The following is a 9,660-nucleotide window of genomic DNA, read 5'->3' as shown; positions in this document are numbered from 1 at the left end:
ATAATTGCTAAGTCATGGAAGAAACCCAAGTGCCCATCGACCCATGAATGGACTAGCAAATTGTGGTACATGTAATTTTATGCAGCCATGGAATATTATTCAGCCTTAAAGAAAGATGGAGACTTTACCTCTTTCATGTTTACATGGATGGAGCTGAAACATATTCTTCTTAGCAAAGTATCTCAGGAATGGAAGAAAAAGTATCCAATGTACTCAGCCCTACTATGAAGCTAAATTATAGCTTTCACATGAAGGCTATAACGCAACTATAGCACAAGACTATGAGGAAAAGGCCATGGAAGGGGAAGTGAGGGGGGAGGTTAGGGTGGAGGGAGGGTAAAGTGTGGGGCCACACCTACGGTGCCTCTTAGAATGTTTATAGGCGAAACTTAATGGCAGAATACAAATGTCTACATACAATAACTAAGAAAATGCCATGAAGGCTACGTTGAACAGTTTGATGAGAATATTTCAGATTGCATATGAAACCATCACATTGTACCCCTTTATTGCACTAATGTACACAGCTATGATTTAACAATAAAAAAAATCGAAGAGACTGAGAAAGTTGAACTTGGAGACTTATAAAGAACTTGAGAGATCTCATCAAATTTTCCAAAGGTTGTCATATAGAAAAAGGTAGAAATGTGTAATATATGTTCAGAGGGTAAATTACAAATTACTTGTGAAATTTACAGAGATGAAAGATTTTAAGCTCAATTTATAAAAGACAAAAATAACTTCTTTTATTTTAATTTAATTTATTTTATTATTGATTCACACTGTCACAAGATGGACTATTTTGCTGCTAGAAAGAAAGTGAAATAGTAAGCTCTCCATTTTTGGAAGGGTGCAGGCATAAGCTATAAAGACATATTATTTAGAAGTACTATCACTGCTTTGGATGTGAGGTTGGGCTGGTCAACTTAAAAAAAATCTCTTATTATAAACAATATAAATTTCTAAAGCTTAAGGACATAAAGATTCAGGGGATCTATAATCTTAGGGGTCTCTTCTCAGTAGGCATTCAATACCATTTCAGAATCTAGAACCAAAACAAAGTAATGTGGTAATAATGGTAACCAGGCAATCCTGAAGAAAGTGGAAATACACTATTGGTCAACTGTAACATGAACTTCAAAAAGATAATTTAAAGTTTCTGCTGTTTTATTTTTGCATGTACCTATTATGTATTGCACTTCTGCCTCCTGAGCAGGCCCCATGTAGCCTCCATCCTGGAATTTTCCTTCAGGGACAGGCTGGAGGCTAAAGGGAAAGTACAGTTTTAAATCTGCTTAAAAATGTTGGTATTTTTTCCTGTTTAAAATTTGTTATTCTTGTTCTTTCTGTTCTGAGAACCAAATTAAGGAAATATGGACTGTAAAAAAATATGTCAAGTAGCAAATGTACTTAAATCACAGGAGGGCTATACAAGATCCAACATGGAGGGGGGACAAGGAGCATCCCAGAAGAATATTTTTACTGAAGGACACCAAAGTTTCTTCCTTGCTCTTCCGTGCTCTAATCTCTCTCCCAGCTAATGCATCCTACAAACTGCCAGAGTGATTGGTCAAAAAGCAGAGCAGACCATGCTATTTTCATGCTTAAAATCCTTACAGAACTCTCATTATCTACTTGCTAATTCTTAAAACTTCCTTCAGTTTTGGCAGGGGCTAGGTTTGAACACCCCACCTTTGGCATATGGGGCCAGCGCCCTACTCCTTTGAGCCACAGGTGCCACCCTGCTTAAAACTTCTTAGCATGGCACACAAAGCCCTTTGAAATATGACCCTTACCTACTTGGCATTTTAGCTTTATTTCCTTCACTTTTGCTCAATCCTTGTGTTTTCTTATAGCTTGCTAGCTAGGATTGGTTCTTGCACTTGAATATGCCTGAAAAATTCATTTATGTCTGTGAGTGCTTTTGCCACCAAAGGAGAGTTTATAAGTTGTGACACAGACCATCTGAGTCTCTTTATGTGTCCCACAAAGCCTAAGATATTTATTATCTGGGCTTTTATAAGAAAGGTTTGCTGAATACAGCTCAAGACAAACCAACTCTTTCTTCATCTCCCAGATCCTCCAAATATTCTCACAAAGCTGTGGTCCATAAGACAGTATGTGTCAGGGAGGCAGGAGAGGCTCTGAGGTCTTTGAAAATTAGATTTGTGTCCAGCCCTGCCACTTACCAACAGCACAAACTAGAGAAAACCATTAACTTCCTTAAACCTCCATTTCATCATCTTTAAAACTGAGAGAATAACTTCCATACTTTGGAAGTTTTTGTGAAGATCAAAAGAGATCTTAGATTTATGCAATACTACAGCAATCAATGTCAGTTGTAGTTATTATTACTACTATTAAATTACTTCTCCAACTGAAATGTCCTTCCTGCTTTCTTCATTTTGTAAAATCTGAATCCTGGAAGTTTTTGGGGATTCCCACCATATTTTCCTTCCTCTGGTCTCTGATAACACCTTGAATGGAATGTGCTTTTACAACTGCCCATACTTGTGCTGGTAGACAGATTGGTTTATGGAATTCCTTAATGATGAAAAACCATGTCTTACCTTTGTATTGCCAATTCTTAGAACAGGATATGGGTAGGGGTTAATAAATATTAGATTAATTACTGAAGTTGTACCAATGATGTAAGAGTGAGTTAGTTGCAAGGATGAACTTTCAGTTTAATGGTTTTTCCATTATTTTCTCTTTCAAAACTACTCTCCAAGGTCTTCTTCCTTGAGGACTTCTACCGACGTCATCTACTCCCACTACAACTACAATTCTCTCCTTGGCAATTTCTTTTAACTGAAATGAGAAAAGGTAAGTGAAAAGCAGGAGAAAAGAACTCAAGGACATGTGAATAGTCCTTACATTATCTTCCTCAAATGTTCTTCTCTTCCAGTCTTAGTCTGTGTCACTTGAAATGACATTATGGTGAGAGATGGGACAGGGATAGAATTTATTTTCATTGAGCACTTACCATGGACAGTTAGTCTATATCAAAGACAGGTTAATGGCTAAGAGCCCGGACACTAGCATCAGACCTTGGTTCTAATACTGAACCCACTGCTGATTAGCAGAGTGACATTGGGCAGGTTATCTAATTGTGTGTGTCTGCATCATCTTCCAGAAACCAGTGTTAATAATAGTACTTATCTCAAAGGATTGTCTTGATGATGAATGGAGATAGTACATGTAAAATTACTTAACAGTGTGCCTGCAGCCTGGTGTTAAAAAGAGTGTTTATTATTGCTATATTATTTTATCCACAGGTTAAGTCTTTTTCAAAACTGATCCGTCTTTATGTAAAGGTTTTTTTTCACTGAACTCTGCTGCTCTGCATCACCCTCTGGTGATACTGTGCCAAAGCTACAGCTGCTGGTAAACTGGTGGGAGTAGCCTTCTCAGACTCCTAGTCTTGTCCTCCATACCCCTTAACTATCCTTCCACCCTGATCCTAGTTCTAATACATACCACTCCTCCGCACCTGCATCCCCGAACTGCCGTGTGCAGCTCTGGCATCCATAGACTGGGCTGTAAGAAGCTGCTATTTTATTTGTACCTCATCAGGTCCCAGGAAGATACCCTGATTGGTGTACTAATAAGGCCCATGGGTATGGTGGATCAAAGAGTCCCTAGGGGTGCAGCCAAATAGGATCTCAGTGTAATCTTAAGAGCCTTCCAGTGCTGAGTGAATTCATTACTTAGGGGAAGTTTCAGCAATAAGGGAGCAATCAGGATAGCAATAAGGACTTCATATGCCCCCAAAGATTTTGAGAACTAGAACTCCAAGAAGGATGTAGAAATTGGTCCTTTAATTCAAGGCTCCATTTTGGCCACTCTAGGTGAGTGCAGAAAGGAGGCCAACACAAGTTTTAGCTGCTCTGCTGGACTTATTTGAATTTTATCTAGGTCCTTCGTAGAAAAAGAATGTCAGACCTGTAAATCCCTTAGATACTTTCTTCACATTTTAGAAGCGAGAAAACTGAAGCTCAGTGTCCAAAAATAATTACGGAGAGTCACACAGGCAGGACTAGAATTAGGAGTTAGGTACTTGATCCCACTCTGTAATGGGATCTTACCTCTCCAGTTACCGGTCTACCCCACTCTAGAATGAGATAGTTTTATTTTATATTATTTTATTTTTTATGAGATTTTCTTTTTTTTTTTTATTTTGGATTGAGATAGTTTTAAACTTGTGTTGGTCTTTTCCCATTTCCATGCCTTTCAAGTCCACTGTTAGCTCTTTTTTTTTTTTTTTTATTGTTGGGGATTCATTGAGGGCACAATAAGCCAGTTACACTGATTGCAATTGTTAGGTAAAGTCCCTCTTGCAATCATGTCTTGCCCCCATAAAGTGTGATACACAGTAAGGCCTCACCCCCCTCCCTCCATCCCTCTTTATGCTTCCCCCCCATAACCTTAATTGTCATTAATTGTCCTCATATCAAAATTGAGTACATAGGATTCATGCTTCTCCATTCTTGTGATGCTTTACTAAGAATAATGTCTTCAACGTCCATCCAGGTTAATACGAAGGATGTAAAGTCTCCATTTTTTTTAATGGCTGAATAGTATTCCATGGTATACATACAGCTGGTTAATCCATTCCTGAGTTGGTGGGCATTTAGGCTGTTTCCACATTTTGGCGATTGTAAATTGAGCTGCAATAAACAGTCTAGTACAAGTGTCCTTATGATAAAAGGATTTTTTTCCTTCTGGGTAGATGCCCGGTAATGGGATTGCAGGATCGAATGGGAGGTCTAGGTTGAGTGCTTTGAGGTTTCTCCATACTTCCTTCCAGAAAGGTTGTACTAGTTTGCAGTCCCACCAGCAGTGTAAAAGTGTTCCCTTCTCTCCACATCCACGCCAGCATCTGCAGTTTTGAGATTTTGTGATGTGGGCCATTCTCACTGGGGTTAGATGATATCTCAGGGATGTTTTGATTTGCATTTCTCTAATATATAGAGATGATGAACATTTTTTCATGTGTTTGTTAGCCATTCGTCTGTCATCTTTAGAGAAAGTTCTATTCATGTCTCTTGCCCATTGATATAAGGGATTGTTGGCTTTTTTCATGTGGATTAATTTGAGTTCTCTATAGTTCCTGGTTATCAAGCTTTTGTCTGATTGAAAATATGCAAATATCCTTTCCCATTGTGTGGGTTGTCTCTTTGCTTTGGTTATTGTCTCCTTAGCTTTACAGAAGCTTTTCAGTTTAATGAAGTCCCATTTGTTTATTTTTGTTGTTGTTGCAATTGCCATGGCAGTCTTCTTCATGAAGTCTTCCCCCAGGCCAATATCTTCCAGTGTTTTTCCTATGCTTTCTTGGAGGATTTTTATTGTTTCATGCCTTAAATTTAAGTCCTTTATCCATCTTGAATCAATTTTTGTGAGTGGGGAAAGGTGTGGGTCCAGTTTCAGTCTTTTACATGTAGACATCCAATTCTCCCAACACCATTTATTGAATAGGGAGTCTTTCCGCCAAGGTAAGTTCTTGTTTGGTTTATCAAAGATTAGGTGGTTGTAAGATGTTAGTTTCATTTCTTGGTGTTCAATTCGATTCCAAGTGTCTATGTCTCTGTTTTTGTGCCAGTACCATGCTGTCTTGACCACTATGGCTTTGTAGTACAGACTAAAATCTGGTATGCTGATGCCCCCAGCTTTATTTTTGTTACAGAGAACTGCCTTAGCTATACGGGGTTTTTTCCGGTTCCATAAAAAACGCAGAATCATTTTTTCCAAATCTTGAAAGTACGATGTAGGTACTTTGATAGGAATGGCATTGAATAGGTAGATTGCTTTGGGAAGTATAGACATTTTAACAATGTTGATTCTTCACAGCCATGAGCATGGTATGTTCTTCCATTTGTTAATATCCTCTGCTATTTCCTTTCTGAGGAGTTCATAGTTATCTTTATAGAGTTCCTTCACCTCCTTCGTTAGGTGTATTCCTAGGTATTTCATTTTCTTTGAAACTATGGTGAAGAGAGTTGTGTCCTTAATTAGCTTCTCATCTTGACTGTTATTGGTGTATACAAACGCTACTGACTTGTGGACATTGATTTTATATCCTGAAACATTACTGTATTTTTTGATGACTTCTAGGAGTCTTGTGGTTGAGTCTTTGGGGTTCTCTAAGGATAAGATCATGTCGTCAGCAAAGAGGGAGAGTTTGACCTCCTCTGCTCCCATTTGGATTCCCTTTATTTCCTTGTCTTGCCTAATTGTATTGGCTAGAACTTCCAGCACTACGTTGAATAGTAAAGGTGACAGAGGACAACCTTGTCTGGTTCCAGTTTAAGACAAAAAGCTTTCAGTTTTACTCCATTCAGTAAAATATTGGCTGTGGGTTTGTCATATATAGCTTCAATCAGTTTTGGAAATGTGCCACCTATGCCTATACTCTTCAGTGTTCTAATTAGAAAAGGATGCTGGATTTTATCAAATGCTTTTTCTGCATCTATTGAGAGGATCATGTGATCTTTATTTTTGCCTCTGTTAATATGGTGGATAACGTTTAAGGACTTGCGTATGTTAAACCAGCCTTGCATCCCTGGGATGAAGCCTACTTGATCATGATGAATGACTTTTTTGATGATAAGCTGTAATCTATTGGCTAGGATTTTCTTGAGAATTTTGCCATCTATATTCATGAGTGAGATTGGTCTGAAATTCTCCTTTTTGTTTGGGTCTTTTCCTGGTTTTGGTATCAGGGTGATGTTTGCTTCATAGAATGTGTTGGGGAAGATTCCTTCTTCCTCAGTTTTTTGGAATAATTTCTGCAGTACAGGAATAAGCTCTTCCTTGAAGGTTTGATAGAATTCTGGAGTGAAGCCATCTGGACCAGGGCATTTTTTAGTTGGAAGCTTTTTTATTGTTTCTTTGATCTCAGTGCTTGAAATTGGTCTGTTCAGGAGGTCTATTTCTTCCTGGCTAAGTCTAGGGAGAGGGTGTGATTCCAAATATTGATCCATTTCCTTCACATTGTCAAATTTCTGGGCATAGAGTTTCTGGTAGTATTCAGAGATGATCTCTTGTATCTCTGTGGGATCAGTTGTTATTTCCCCTTTATCATTTCTGATTGAGGTTACTAGAGATTTTACTTTTCTATTTCTAGTTAGTCTGGCCAATGGTTTATCTATTTTATTTATTTTTTCAAAAAACCAACTCCTCGTTTCATTAATTTTCTGAATGATTCTTTTGTTTTCAATTTCATTGATTTCTGATTTGATTTTGGATATTTCTTTTCTTCTACTGAGTTTAGGCTTAGATTGTTCTTCTTTTTCCAATTCCATAAGATCTCTTGTGAGATTGTTCATGTGCTCTCTTTCTGTTTTTCGAATGTAGGCATCTAAAGCGATGAATTTTCCTCTCAAAACTGCTTTTGCAGTATCCCACAGGTTTTGGTACCTTGTGTCTTCATTGTTGTTATGCTCAAGGAAGTTAATGATTTCCTGTTTTATTTCTTCCTGCACCCATCTCTTATTCAACAGAAGATTGTTTAATTTCCATGCCTTTGGGTGGGGTCGAGCATTTTTGTTAGAGTTGAGTTCCACCTTTAGTGCCTTATGGTCTGAAAAGATACAAGGTAAAATTTCAATTCTTTTGATTCTGTTGATATTTGTTTTGTGTCCCAGGATATGATCAATTTTGGAGAATGTTCATGGGGTGATGAGAAGAATGTATATTCTTTATCTTTGGGGTGGAGTGTTCTATATGCGTCTATCAAGCATAGTTGTTCTAGGGTCTCATTTAAATCTCTTATATCTTTGTTTAATTTCTGTTTAGAGGATCTGTCCAGCTCTGTAAGAGGTGTGTTAAAGTCCCCTGTTATGATGGTATTATCAGATATCATATTGCTCAGACTGAGTAAGGTCTGCTTCAAGAATCTGGGAGCATTTAAATTGGGTGCATAAATATTTAGAATTGAAATGTCTTCTTGTTGTATTTTTCCCTTGACCAATATAAAGTGACCATCTTTGTCTTTTTTGACTTTAGTTGCTTTAAATCCACAGGTATCTGAAAATAAGATTGCAACTCCTCTTTTCTTCTGAATTCCATTTGCCTGAAAAATTGTCTTCCAACCCTTGACTCGGAGCTTTAATTTGTCTTTTGAAGCCAGGTGTGTTTCTTGCAGACAGCTAATGGATGGCTTGTGTTTTTTAATCCAGTCAGCCAATCTATGTCTCTTCAATGGGGAATTCAAGCCATTAACATTTATGGAGATAATTGATAAGTGTGGTAGTATTCTATTCGTCTTATTTTGTGAGAGTCCATTGCTTAGTTTTATCTTTTGCATCAGTGTGGAGGTTACGTTCTGTCCTTTGATTTCTGAGTTCTTACTTTGCTGCTGATCCATTGTGGTGGTCAGTGTGCAGAACAGGTTGAAGTATTTCCTGTAGAGCTGGTCTTGTTGTGGCGAATTTCCTCAATGTTTGTATATCCGCAAATGATTTGATTTCTCCGTCAATTTTGAAGCTTAGCTTAGCAGGGTACAGAATTCTGGGCTGAAAATTGTTCTGTTTAGGTAGATTAAAGGTAGATGACCATTGTCTTCTTGCTTGGAAAGTTTCATTAGAGAAGTCTGTGGTCACTCTGATGGATTTGCCCCTGTAGGTCAACTGGTGCTTACTCCTGGCAGCTTGCAGAATCTTTTCTTTTGTCTTGACTTTGGACAGATTCATCACAATGTGTCTTGGAGAAGCTCGGTTAGAGTTGAGGTGACCTGGGGTCCGATAGCCCTCTGAAAGCAGTGTGTCAGAATCTTTGGTGATATTTGGGAAATTTTCTTTTATAATATTCTCTAGTATGGCTTCCATTCCTCTGGGGCATTCTTCTTCCCCTTCTGGAATTCCTATAACTCATATGTTGGAACGCTTCATAAAGTCCCATAATTCTGACAGTGAACGTTCTGCTTTCTCTCTCTTCTTTTCTGCCTCTTTTACTATCTGAGTTATCTCTAAAACTTTGTCTTCTACCTCTGAAATTCTTTCTTCTGCATGGTCTAACCTGTTGCTGATACTTTCCATTGCATCTTTAAGTTCCCTGATTGACTGTTTCATTTCCTTCAGCTCTGCTATATCCTTTTTATATTCTTCATATCATTCATCTCTGATTTGATTCTGTTTTTGGATTTCCTTTTGGTTATTTTCCACTTTATTAGCATTTCCTTCATTGTTTCCATCATTTCTTTCATTGTTTTCAACATGTGTATTCTAAATTCCCTTTCTGTCATTCCTAACATTTCTTTATAGGTGGAATCCTCTGCAGTAGCTACCTCATGGTCCCTTGGCGGGGTTGTTCTGGACTGGTTCTTCATGTTGCCTGGAGTTTTCTGCTGATTCTTCCTCATGAGTGATTTTTTTTATCTGTTTCCTTGCCCTAATTTTCCTTTCACTTCCTCTTGCTCTTTAAGTTCTTGTGCCTGTGGACGGTTTTCCACTGTTTTAGTCCTCCTCTTGGGGTCCAGAAGTCTCTCGCTGACTCCCTGTATCCTCATAGGAGTGATGATAGGCAGTTCCCACCAGCCAGAGATGCCTGGAGTCCTATCTCCCCAGACTCACGGTGCCCAGATGCAAGGAAGCTGTTACTCGGCTGCCATCTTGCTCCGCCTCCTCCACTGTTAGCTCTTTTATGAAGCCCAGGAAAGTT

Source organism: Nycticebus coucang, chromosome 22, assembly GCF_027406575.1.
Source record: "Nycticebus coucang isolate mNycCou1 chromosome 22, mNycCou1.pri, whole genome shotgun sequence".
Taxonomy (NCBI): domain Eukaryota; kingdom Metazoa; phylum Chordata; class Mammalia; order Primates; family Lorisidae; genus Nycticebus; species Nycticebus coucang.
The sequence above is the reverse complement of the archived record's forward strand: the minus strand, read 5'-3'. Positions refer to the sequence as shown.